This window comes from Erigeron canadensis, chromosome 1, assembly GCF_010389155.1.
Source record: "Erigeron canadensis isolate Cc75 chromosome 1, C_canadensis_v1, whole genome shotgun sequence".
NCBI lineage: Eukaryota > Viridiplantae > Streptophyta > Magnoliopsida > Asterales > Asteraceae > Erigeron > Erigeron canadensis.
The window spans coordinates 46,793,356-46,805,642 of NC_057761.1; positions in this window are offsets into that span (position 1 = coordinate 46,793,356).

The following is a 12,287-nucleotide window of genomic DNA, read 5'->3' on the forward strand; positions in this document are numbered from 1 at the left end:
TTTTTTAGGATAGGGATTATAAAATACCCTTATACCCTTATATGGCTCTGCTTTCTTCTCTTTTCCCATAACCCACCATACTTTTCTTTTTCTTTATCCTTTGACTTCATCATCATCGCTGCACACATAGCCACGCAGGTATGATTCTTGTTTTCAATTTTATTTTTTTTCCATTTTGTTCATCTTGATCTCATTATTTTTTTTACTTTCATTGTTTTATATACATCTCTAATTATATTTATCTTGATCAATCGCTATTTGCTTTTTCTATTGCAACTATTATGCTTGATTTTTTTTTTCACATTCTTTCCATTGCTTTCATTATTTTCTTTGTTTCCATTCCTTTTTTTTACATTGTATTACATAATAATACATTGATGATCAAAACTAAAAAATTGAGTAGTATGTATGTTAGTAGGTAAAATTAGTTGGTTGTTAGAGTGGTGTGGTAGAGCCTAGTTAGGCATAAATGTCGTAGGTGTAAGAATGGTGTAAGAATGCTTAAAAATGGTGTGAAACTCATAAATGTTTCTGAAACGTTTTTTAGGCAAAACAAATGTGCCTTTCTTGTATCTTTAATGGGTAGTAAAGCTCAAAATATACATTTTCCTGCATCTTGTACCTAACCATCATTAATATGTAGTAGAGCCTACTTCTTGCATCTATATAGACAATTTCTTGAATCATTTCTTCATACTTGGTATCATGGACCTGAACCATGATAATGATGTTGTTGTCACAAAAACTAAGAAAAAGAAATTCAAACCACTATGGACGGATTCTGCCCATATGATATTTCTTGAGTTATGCTTGAATGATGTTAGAATTAGGAACAAGCCAACCGGTTACTTCAATGCCGTTGGGTATAAGAACCTGGAGAAAAATTAAAAACCATTGGGAAGGTATATGATAATATGTAAGCATACCCATTTTGGTCATCTTACCAACATAAGCTAAATTAAAAAAAGCTAAGCCAAACACTTGAAAGGTGCTTATTAGCTTACATCATATAAGCTAATCCAAACACTATTGAAAGAGTTTATAAGCTTATAAAATAAAAACATAAGCCACTTATGAAATAAAAGCATAAGCTAAAACACATAAGCTAGGCCAAACACCCCTAAAATGTTTCCATGCTGGACTGTATTACTGTGGTCATTGTCAGCAATTGTAACACCAAAATGTCAAGAAAGGAACTTGTTATCAGATGACCCAATTTTATGATACATTATTACCATATATTAAAAAAAATGAAACACTTCAAATTAATGGTTTTGTATAACATTTTTAAAAAATGAGCATGCATGTTGAAAGATTCTTTATTTTCATTTTCATTTTTTGCATCGGACAACATTTTTCATTTATAATCATGAAGCTATGGTTTATAAAAAAAATTTTGTTGTTTTTAAAAGTGGAGTGTTTGATATTATCATTTGACTTTGTATATATATATCCCAAATAATAAGGGGAGGGGTGAAAATTATGGTCAATGTCACATATATGTATGGTGAAAAGATGTAAGACTAGGGCTAGGGTTAGTAGGGGTGGGACCCAAGATAAGGTATATGTGTTATTATATTATGAGAAAATAGCCTCAATACTCAAATATGGATACAACTATATCAATTTATCTAACAATTTTTGAATTTTCACAAAATACCCATAAGAATCGCAATAATCTGAGATAATCGCAATAAGATTCAGAAGATCGCAATAAGATTCATAAGATTGCAACGAGATTTACTATAATCGCAATGAGAGAATGATAATCGCAATGAGATTATCATAATTGCAAGATCTTTATGCGATTATATGTTCTTTATGCGATTATATGTTTTTTACGAGATCATAAGTTCTTTATGAGATCACAAGTTCTTTCTGTGATCATAGGTTCTTTATGCGATCCTTGGTTCTTTATGCAATTTTTAGTTCTCATTGCGATTATTCGTTCTCATTGCGATTCTTCTTTCTTATTGTGATTATTTATCTTTATTGCGATCTTATCCAATTAGACAACCTCTAAGATGCCCCATAAACCATATCCATGAATTAGATGTTTCTAATTTTCCAACCCCGTTTCACAATTGAAGAGGTTGGATATGAGTTGTATGTGTTTGAAATGTGGTGGAACGAAGAATTGTTGGTGATTTAATTTTGAAAGAATCATGAAATTTTGACGTTGATAATAGGTATCTTGTTGTACATTGTGATCTCCATAAACGGGGGTTGATGAACGGACTTAATTACTTCCGATTCCTAATTGGATAAGATCGCAATAAAGACAAATAATCGCAATAAGAAAGAAGAATCGCAATGAGAACGAAGGATCGCAATGAGAACCAAGGATCGCATAAAAAACCTATGATCGCATAAAGAACTTGTGATCTCATAAAGAACCTATAATCTCGTAAAGAACCTAAGATCTCGTAAAGAACATATAATCGCATAAAGAACATATAATCGCATAAAGATCTTGCGATTATCATTCTCTCATTGCGATTATAGCAAATCTCGTTGCGATCTTATGAATCTTATTGCGATCTTTTGAATCTTATTGCGATTATCTCAGATTATTGCGATTCTTATAGGTATTTTGTGAAAATTCAAAAATTGTTGAGTAAATTGATATAATTTTATCCATATTTGGGTATTGAGGCTAGTTTCTCTTATATTATAAGAGAAAAATAGTATATTGGTTGAGAATGGTCTTTTTCTGGATATCAGGAAGAAGGTTGAATTTGATTGAAATGGATGTTTCATGAGAATGGGAAGCCTGTTACATACTAAAGTTGAAAGTTTACTAGTTTCGGATATTTATCTCTTTTTTCTTTTTTTTTCCCCTTCAAACGTTAATGTTTTAAAAAGTATGCATGGGTATGTTAATTTGTATGGGTCTGAAAAAAAATATTACTACTTGATAGTTATCATATATTTGTGATATCAGTAAAAACGAAATATTATTTCAGGTTGTTTTGTAGGGGTGTGATTATTATTACATTAGTGAAATAAAATTATTTCATACCGGTTAGTAGTGATGTGTTGTAAATTAAATTTTGTTTGACATGGAGAAACTTTCTATTAGACCTTTAACAATTGAATGGTATAGCTTTGGCTCTAATATATATACATTGATCAAACAATGATTTAAAGTTTTAAACAATATCTATGGAACAAATGTGATTGCTATATTCGCTGCTACTAATATAAGTTTCGTATAGCTTAATCAAGTACACCCATAACTCTTGTTTACTTGACAAAATAAATAAACTCTTTTCTCATCTTTAGGATATTTTTAAAACATATAGTGTTTCACATGATATATTTAAGATTAAGATCCTTTAAAATGGTAATAATTTCATATATAAAATTGAAGGGATCTTAACAATTAAATTAACATTATGAAGTAGTGTTGTATATAGAGACTTAAATTCTATTTGCACATGCCCTAGACGCTACATACAACAATGTACTATATATATGTCACAACCATTGTTTTAAATACCGATACTTTAGTTGTATCGGTGTAGTATCCACAATCAGTAATACCGGCTGGTATTACCGATATGGTTAATTCTATATATAGAGAGAAAAGTCAATATATATCACTCTCAAATACCTAAGCTTAGGTATATAACATACCATATACTATTTATTGTATAATATATAAATGATTTGACCCTCATATTTTTTATCGATTAAAAATTTAAGATGTGAGAAGTTTTATATCAAATTTTAGGTATTTAACAATCACATATTCTTAATATATATATATATATATATATGGGATGGTTATACAAGACTGTTAAATACCTAAGTTTAGGTGTTAAACACTCACATAATAATTTTTTAATTCATAAAGTTCATGAAAGACTAAACATTTATTCATTAAACAAAAATATTAAGTAGTTAGTAAATGAGGAGGTTCCACATCTAAACTTACATGTCAAACAACATTATATTCACTTTTACCTATATATATAAGAAAAAGTGAGTCTGGAGTTGTCACACACCCAATTTTGATGAAAAATCTCTCACTTATTTTTTGTATATTAAATAAATGATTGAGCCCCATGATTTTTATGAAATAAAAAATCAAGATGTGAGGGGTTTTTCACATAAGTTGGGTGTGTGGCAACTCTAGCTTCACTTCCCCATATATATATAGTAATAATTGAATGCACATAAAGGCCGACAAAAGCAACCTTTCTTAGCGCGCTTAGCTTCCGCTAGAAAAAAGGCAGCAAGACCATAAAGTAAGTGAAGTTGCAAGTCTAAGCTAGGAAGGTACGAACGAAGTGACATGCCCCTTTTAGAGATCAAAATACAATTATAATCCACTCAGAAATAATATCAAATAAATATTTCATAACAAAATATAAGTTTTATATTATATGAACAACAAAAAAAATACATTAAAATATCATAATAATAATCTTTTATTTAATTTGGGGTAAACCTTCGGGTTCAGTCATCGTGTCTTCGACTTCTGAATTCTCGACCCCCATTTTCTAAGCTCAACTATTACTTTTTATTAAAAAAAGGCTGCTTTTACAATATCTGACAATCGATTAATTTTCCGGTTATTGGTATTTTGATAAGTTTTGACAAGAATTATTTTATTGTACCTTTTGTTATGGCATCTTTTGGCAAGTTTTGGCAAAAAAAACTAACAGGTCACATGGTGTGTTCTTATTGAAAGCTGAACTTACCGATGTGCTAAAATTTAACACTGCACCCTTGACATTTACGGCTTACAAACCAAACCTCTATAGAGTGACTCTTTAAAAAAATTGAAGGTTAAATGAAAAAAAATTTAAAAAATGAATATCCTATACTAGGAAACTATTGTCATTGCTCCCAAAAAATGTAACTTGAATTGTCATGATCAGTCTTTCCAGCCCTTTACCAACGACCAAAGACAAACCATCCTTAAAGATATCAACCAATTAACTTCCCTTTTCCTGCTCTAACAGTAACAAAATCCCTACACGTATCTCTTATTGGATCCCACCACCACAAACCTTTCCCCTCATCATTTACATTTACATTTACGTACAAAACAAAATGATAACATCAAACCCTCAACTTTTAAAAACGACAAAAACTTATATAATATAGGAATAAAATATAGCTTCATGATCTTTAAAGCGGAATATCCTGTTAGACATCAAAATAAAATGAAAAACATCAAACAAACTACTATACAATGGTAAATATTTCAATTTTGTTATTTTATTATACGGTAGTAATAATGTCCTCTGATAACAATTAACAAGTTCTTTTTTATTACATTTTGGTGTTTCATTTGTCGACAATGGCTATATGCAAAACCCTTTCAGTCATTTTCGTCATGTTGTGCTCCCGATAAGAAGTCACATGCATTAGAGCATTCACAGTCGTAGACACTCATTCTTCAGGAACTAGTCTCTGTCAGCTCCATATCAGCCCAATGACTAACCAATGACTAATCCCCCAAAACACCCACAATGCAAGGACTAGTCTAGGACCCACCATTTATATAACTTTACATTTCCAACCCAATATTCTACCATCTATTTAATTATTCACTTTTAACCCTCTAACTTATACAACTTCAATAATTTAATAAAAACGCACTTAAAATTTCATTAATAAATAACATACAATACAGTAAAATAAAAACATTACTACATAATACGAACACGTTACTAATAAACACACTTAGCACTAACACGTTACTAATAAACACACTTAGCACTAACACAATACATAAGACTAAGCCTCGGAGTAGTCCGAGTCCACAGTACTGTCGCCGTCATTGCGATGAATGTACGGATAGCGTTCAGGAGAACCGACACGGTCGCCTGGTTGCGTAGATGCGTACTCCTCCCCATGATTGGTCAGATAATCATCATGACGACCACCACCGATAGCGCCTTGCCAGTATAATGCGTGATCTATAGTGTGGTTTAACGTGTTAGTAGCTGCGGTAAGCTGGAAAATAGCTTGTGTGTGCCAGTCGATGTGCTGCCGAAGATAAATAATTTATTCAACTTCAACGGCGTTGCAAGCAAGTTCTGCAGCTTCAAGTCGTTCAATTTCGGCTGCGAGTGTCGCTTTGTTGGCAGTCAAGTTGTCAATGACATTGTTAACTGCAGATCTGTTCGCATCAGTCTCAAGCATGTGGTCTTGCATCCCCATTTTTGCAGCGTGAACGGTCATGTTTGGAATGTTATTTGCCATGTTTAACTTTCAAATGTGTGTGTTTTTTAATAGATAAATTGTTATGGTTTGTGTAAATGTGTGTGGGTTATATATATATATGATAAATAGGGACCAAAAGTGTCAAATTCGTATAAGTTACAAATCAGCCGTTTTAGGGGCCATTTGTGTAAATTTTTTTGAAATTTAAAACATAACCGTTAGTTAAAAAAGAAAAAAAAACGAAGGCAACGGCTCGTTTCTGGAAGACGAAGGCGCGAGAACGAACACCGGGACGAGCCACACCTAACCGTGTGCGCTCGTCCCTCAAGCGAGAACGAGGCGTGGACGAACGAGAACGAAACCATTGTGAGTGCTCTTAGAAGCTTTTCTTTTGCATTTTCAGTCCCTTTGGTTTTTCAATATTACACTTTACTTTTTCATTAATTCATTTAAGACAACTATCTATACTCACTTATAAAACATATTGAACATTTATTTTAGGAAATTAAGCACTTTTTTCAGCATTCTCATAATACCCCTTACACCCCTACTTAAACATAAAACCCTTATATATCATCTTTCCCCCATTCTTTTTAATTACTACACTCTCTCATCAACCTTCTTTCACCTTCTGCGACGCCCTCTTTTTTTACCGTCTCCCTCGATCTCCACCACCGCCTCCCTTTTATAGTGTCATCGCCTTCTAACCGCCGCAACGCGCGGGTACTATGCTCGTTATTAAAATGAATTTTACAACGCCACGTCATAGTGTCAAAGTTAAGACTAATTTTGTTCTTTTAACTCAAGCTCTCCATCTTATCCCAATTAAGAATCAAAATTCTTTTTAGTAACAAAACTTCGCAAAGTATCTTCCCCTTTAAGGAAATTTATATTTAAACTAATAATACTCTAGTAAAAACTCAATGTGAATGGTATATATGGACGTGTGATTTGCGGTTCGAAAACAAAAGGAAAAATTTATAATAATTTTAATAATAATAATATTTATACTAAAATATAATAATTATCACTTTTTTTCTCATAAAAATGTTAGATACAAAATTACTATTTTACCCTTAATAAATTAATTTACATTATCAATCATTTATCTTCTAAAATATCTCCATTACCCATTTACATCAATTACATTACACAAATTACTTACACCGACCACAAACAACAGTCCGTCGCCACCACCAATCGTCGTAACCACAAAACTGCCGCCACATCGCGCGGATACAATGCTAGTAGTTAGTTACTAATTGTTAAAGCATCTTGGATACATTATTATGCGTATGACCGTTGAGATGGAGACACGAGAAAAGAAGGAAAGCACAGTATTCAATCATATTGTTTATGTGTACATTTTAACAAGAATTTTAGGTAAAGTTTAGCTTATTTAATTTAGGTTTTAAATTTTTTTAAGTATTACTATCATTATTTATAGTGAGCTTGGTAGTTAAATATGAATAAATTTCATAAGATGTATAGAATTAGTATAAGTGGTAAATTGAGTTGTTTTGGCGGGGACGATAATATACTTAAAAGTGGGTTTGCTTAGGGTGTAATCGAGCCGACACGATGTCAAGCTCGAGCTCAAATCGATTGTAAAACTCGAAGCCCGAGCTCGCCATATGGTCAATACTTTTGAGCTCGACTCGGCTTGACTTGATTAAGAATTAAATTAAGTTTCAAATCAAATTAGTCCAATAAGCGTGACAACTTCAAGCCCGACTCGATTAAGCTCGGATCGGTAGAAAAGTAATTATGTAAAAAATATATCATATTCAAGGATAATATTGTAAATAAGCACAAGCTCGATAAAGCTCGCGAACTTTTCGAGTAGGATATATTGAGGCACGAGTTCGACTCAAAAGTCTACTCGAGTAGCTCGAGCTCGACTCGACTAAGACCGAGTCGATTTTGAGTAATTTGCGAGTCAATTTCGAGTATTTCACGAACTTTATCGTATCGTTTAAAATTCTAGGTTTGCTAGGTTAATATAGTAATGACATAATTATATGGTATTATTTTGGAAATAACTTTAATGACTTAGTAGGTCTAAAAATGATGATCAATACTATAATTTAAGTTTAAGTGAGAAATGGGTTCTAATCGATGAAAAGAAATATAGTTAAGCTAAATATTATTATGATTTCATTAGTAAATTTTGAATGATAATGACTAGGAAATCTGATGACAAGATGTTAGAAAAGTTAAAACAATGTATAGTTTGTCGTGTCATAGTTTGGGTTAATATATTCAAAGAAAATTACTATTGCTTAAATGATTTTCATAACTTTACATTGATTTGTGAAAGTATATGTGACAACTCAAACATAAAGGTTATACAGATTATTGTTATACAATGTTTGTATTTAAATTTACTAGCTAATAAACTCGGGTTTAACTCGGGACGTTTAATTAAAAACTTAAAACCAAAAAATATATAGAAAAATGTATTTAATTTGTTGTCAATACATTATAATTTGATACAGAGTTAGCAACATACTTGTAATGATTAACATTAATACATAAAACCGATTAGGATGATGAAAAATTAAAAATTAACTATCATAAATCAATGGTAGATATGAAACTAAAGTTAAAGAGTTAGGATATTATCTTTCATATTATCTAAAAATAATTAAGGTTAAAAAAATAATATTAAAAAAAAAAGAAATGACATATTGCCTAATATAAAAAATAGTTTTTAAAATAAAAGAAAATCTGTTATGACATCATATATTTTTAAAAATAGTTTATGAAAAATTAGTGGCATGCCACATAGGTAAAAAGTTTCTAGAAACAATTCTTTTTTATTTATATAGAAGATCTCTTAATAATAATAAAAGAGTCTCTTAAATTCTTTTTAAAAAAAACATAACCTTTAGATGAAAAGCAAAATTGAATAACCTTTAGATAATTTTCTTACATCATATTCCATATTTAGATTTTTTACCAAATTATATTATAATAACTAATATTTAATTAATTAAAATAAACCATCCTTTAATAAACTTACTAATTCATACTACGTAAATTTATCCCAAATTAAAACATAGTAAAATAATTATGGACTTAAAAAGAGATATACTGCACGTTCCAACTTTTCTTTTTTCGACTCTTTTTAAAAATTATTATTATTTTCTTAGTTTATATTTTTTAATTATAATAAACTATTTTTGTTCTGAATTTCTAAACTTTTGTTTGTTTTATTGTTTTAATTTTATTTAACTCACTTTAAGTTTTTAAATTTAATTTATGTTAGTTTTTGTTATATGTTTTTATTCATTCTTAATTAGTTAACTTTTATTTCATTTTCTTAGGTTAGTCTGAACAATAAACTACATTACATTTATTGTTTATTTTTTATATTTCACTAGCTAATTAACTCAGGTTCAACCCGGACTTATTAATAAAAGTCTTATAATATTAAGTTATGTCGATGTTTAACAACTATGAGATAGTTCAACCATACTCATAACCTTTGAATAATATATCTTGGGGGAAGTGAATGTGTGGGACAACACCATCCTACTTGGGTGAAAAATCTCTCAAATCTTAATTTTTTATTCCATAAAAATCAGAGGGCCCATCATTTATTCATTATAATTAACATATTAATATATGAGAGGTTTTTACCCAACTTAGGTGTGTGACAACCCCATATTCACTTTTCTCATAAACCCTATATTTAGATGATTATGGGTTATGGGTTCAATTTTCATTAAAAAAGGTTTTTCTTATGTTTATAAGTTTCCCCCTAAGGTGTTACTCTATTGAAATATGATCGGGTGAGCTACTCGTGCACAATTATATTCTAGCATATGATTCATTAGTTGATCTGGAAAGGCTGGGTTTACGAGTACCTTGTCATTATCCTAAGTCTGATCGTTCTGGTTGGGTATCTTCACTTCTTCTAGTTCCTCCTTTGACTTTTTGACCTCGCTAATTTGTTTTATCTGATCATAACTTGATTTTATCATTCCCACACCTGATTTTGTTTGGAATAGTACCATGGCATGAATTGTGGAAGGTACCATCTCCATTCGTTGTATTGTTGGTCTTCCCAGGAGAAGGTTGTATGGTGAGGGTGCTGGCACTACAGTGAAATCTAGGGTTTCCGTTCCGTTCCCCAGGGTAACATCGAGATCTATTTCCCCCAGGGGACATACGCGGTTTCCGGCAAATCATGCGAGTGGGCTTGTGGGGTTTGTCATTCTTGCCTTTATTGCTTTTGGTAATTGCAGGAAGCAATGTTCATATATAATGTCGCATTCGCTTCCATTATCGATATATACTCTTCGTACCGAAATATAAAATATTTGTGCTTGTATTAGTAATGGATCTTTGCTGGCTTTTTTTTCCCAAAGCGGGAAAACATAGATCTCTGGATTGGATTTGCGAGTCTTCTGGATCTTTTCGTTTCATGTTTGCTTTACTGGAATCTTTGTCAGCATACATTATTGGGATCTGAGTGTCGAAACAGGGAATCTGAACGTTTTTGTGATTTTTGTGAGAAAAATTTTCTGGATTTTAACCTTTTTGGCGCAGGTTGTGGTGATGAGTAGCGATTGTCCCAAGAATGGCGCCAATTGTTTGTACAATGGATTAAGTTAGATTTGGAGGTGTTTGATGGATTTGACGGTGACTTCCTGTTGGTAAGAGTTTTCCTCCCTTGTACGCCGGTTTAGATGTATTTAGATCTCTTAGGGTTTTTCCCGTGGATCTTGTATGTGTTTTTAGGGTTTTTCCCTTGGTGAATATCATGATAATGATTTAGGGTTTTCTCCCTTTTATAGTGGTTTTTCGTGGAGAGAAAGTCTCAAACGCGTTTTTTTATCTTTGGTAACGATCTCCCTTATTTAAGGAAGTGATATAATCATATCTTTTCGTGTTTATCTTCTTTTTCCCGGGTTATGTGATACCCTGAGTGACATCTTAGTCTTTCTAGGATAAAGCTTTATCCTGGGTGACGGTGGATACACCATCACCTGTAGATTTGTGATGTTACCCCAATCTAATATAAGTTATAGAAGAACATATAATAAAAACATGTCTGATAAATAAGTGAATAAGTCATCGTGTAATTTCTCAAGGATGAACCTCTACCAAAAGTATATATAGCCTTTTATCATATAAGTTTTATATGCTTATACTTTCTTTTATTGACATTATAAAATATTCTTGAATTTTATAGGGCCACTGATGATTCATGCGATAATGTTTTCCGGTCCATTATTTCTATGTCATATTGTTGGATATCTAATCGGGATAGGAAGTCTAACTTTTTTTTGCTGATATGGCTAACGAGTCCTTCGTTCCTTTTGTAACTGTTTTGTAATCTATTATTGCCTAGGCGTCTCGCCAAAGCATCTTTCAAAAAAAATAATAGCTGTTCAAAAAAAAGTATTCTTAAATTTGGAAAATGTATATTGGAAAGTACGCACATATATATAAGGGAAGTACACGCACATAAATATAAAATGGATGAAGAGCGCGCTAGAAAAAATAGAACACACAAAACTTCTATGTATCTGGTAATTACTTTTCAACATTCAAAACTCTTAATTGGTAATTATTTTTTACAACTACTCTTTCTTATTCAGTAAAATTTTTTTTTAAAATATCACATTTTGGTAATAATTAAACTCAACTAAAAACATATGTGCGCATATATGTACTTGTGTGCTTTTAAAATTTAATTTAGATATTGTATATATGTACGTCCGTATTAATTACATGGATAACACATGCACTAATGCTACGTAAGTTAAAGGTAATTTAATATTGTAATATAGAATACTGTAATCTGTTATTATCAAAAATAGACTAACTTTATTTGGTGGAATACCGGTTGTGAGCTGTATACCATAACATAAAAAAAAAATTTCATAATTTTATTTCATTAACACAATATATATATATACTAGGTATATCCCGCGCAATGCGCGGCTAGCTAAAAAGATTTTATACATTTGTAAATAGTTATTCTATAGGTTTATTATGTAAAAATTGATTATGTTATAGTTCATGGTTAATTCATGTATCACTCTGGTCACCTCTGTTTTTTCGGACATGTCGATAGCACAGTCACTTAA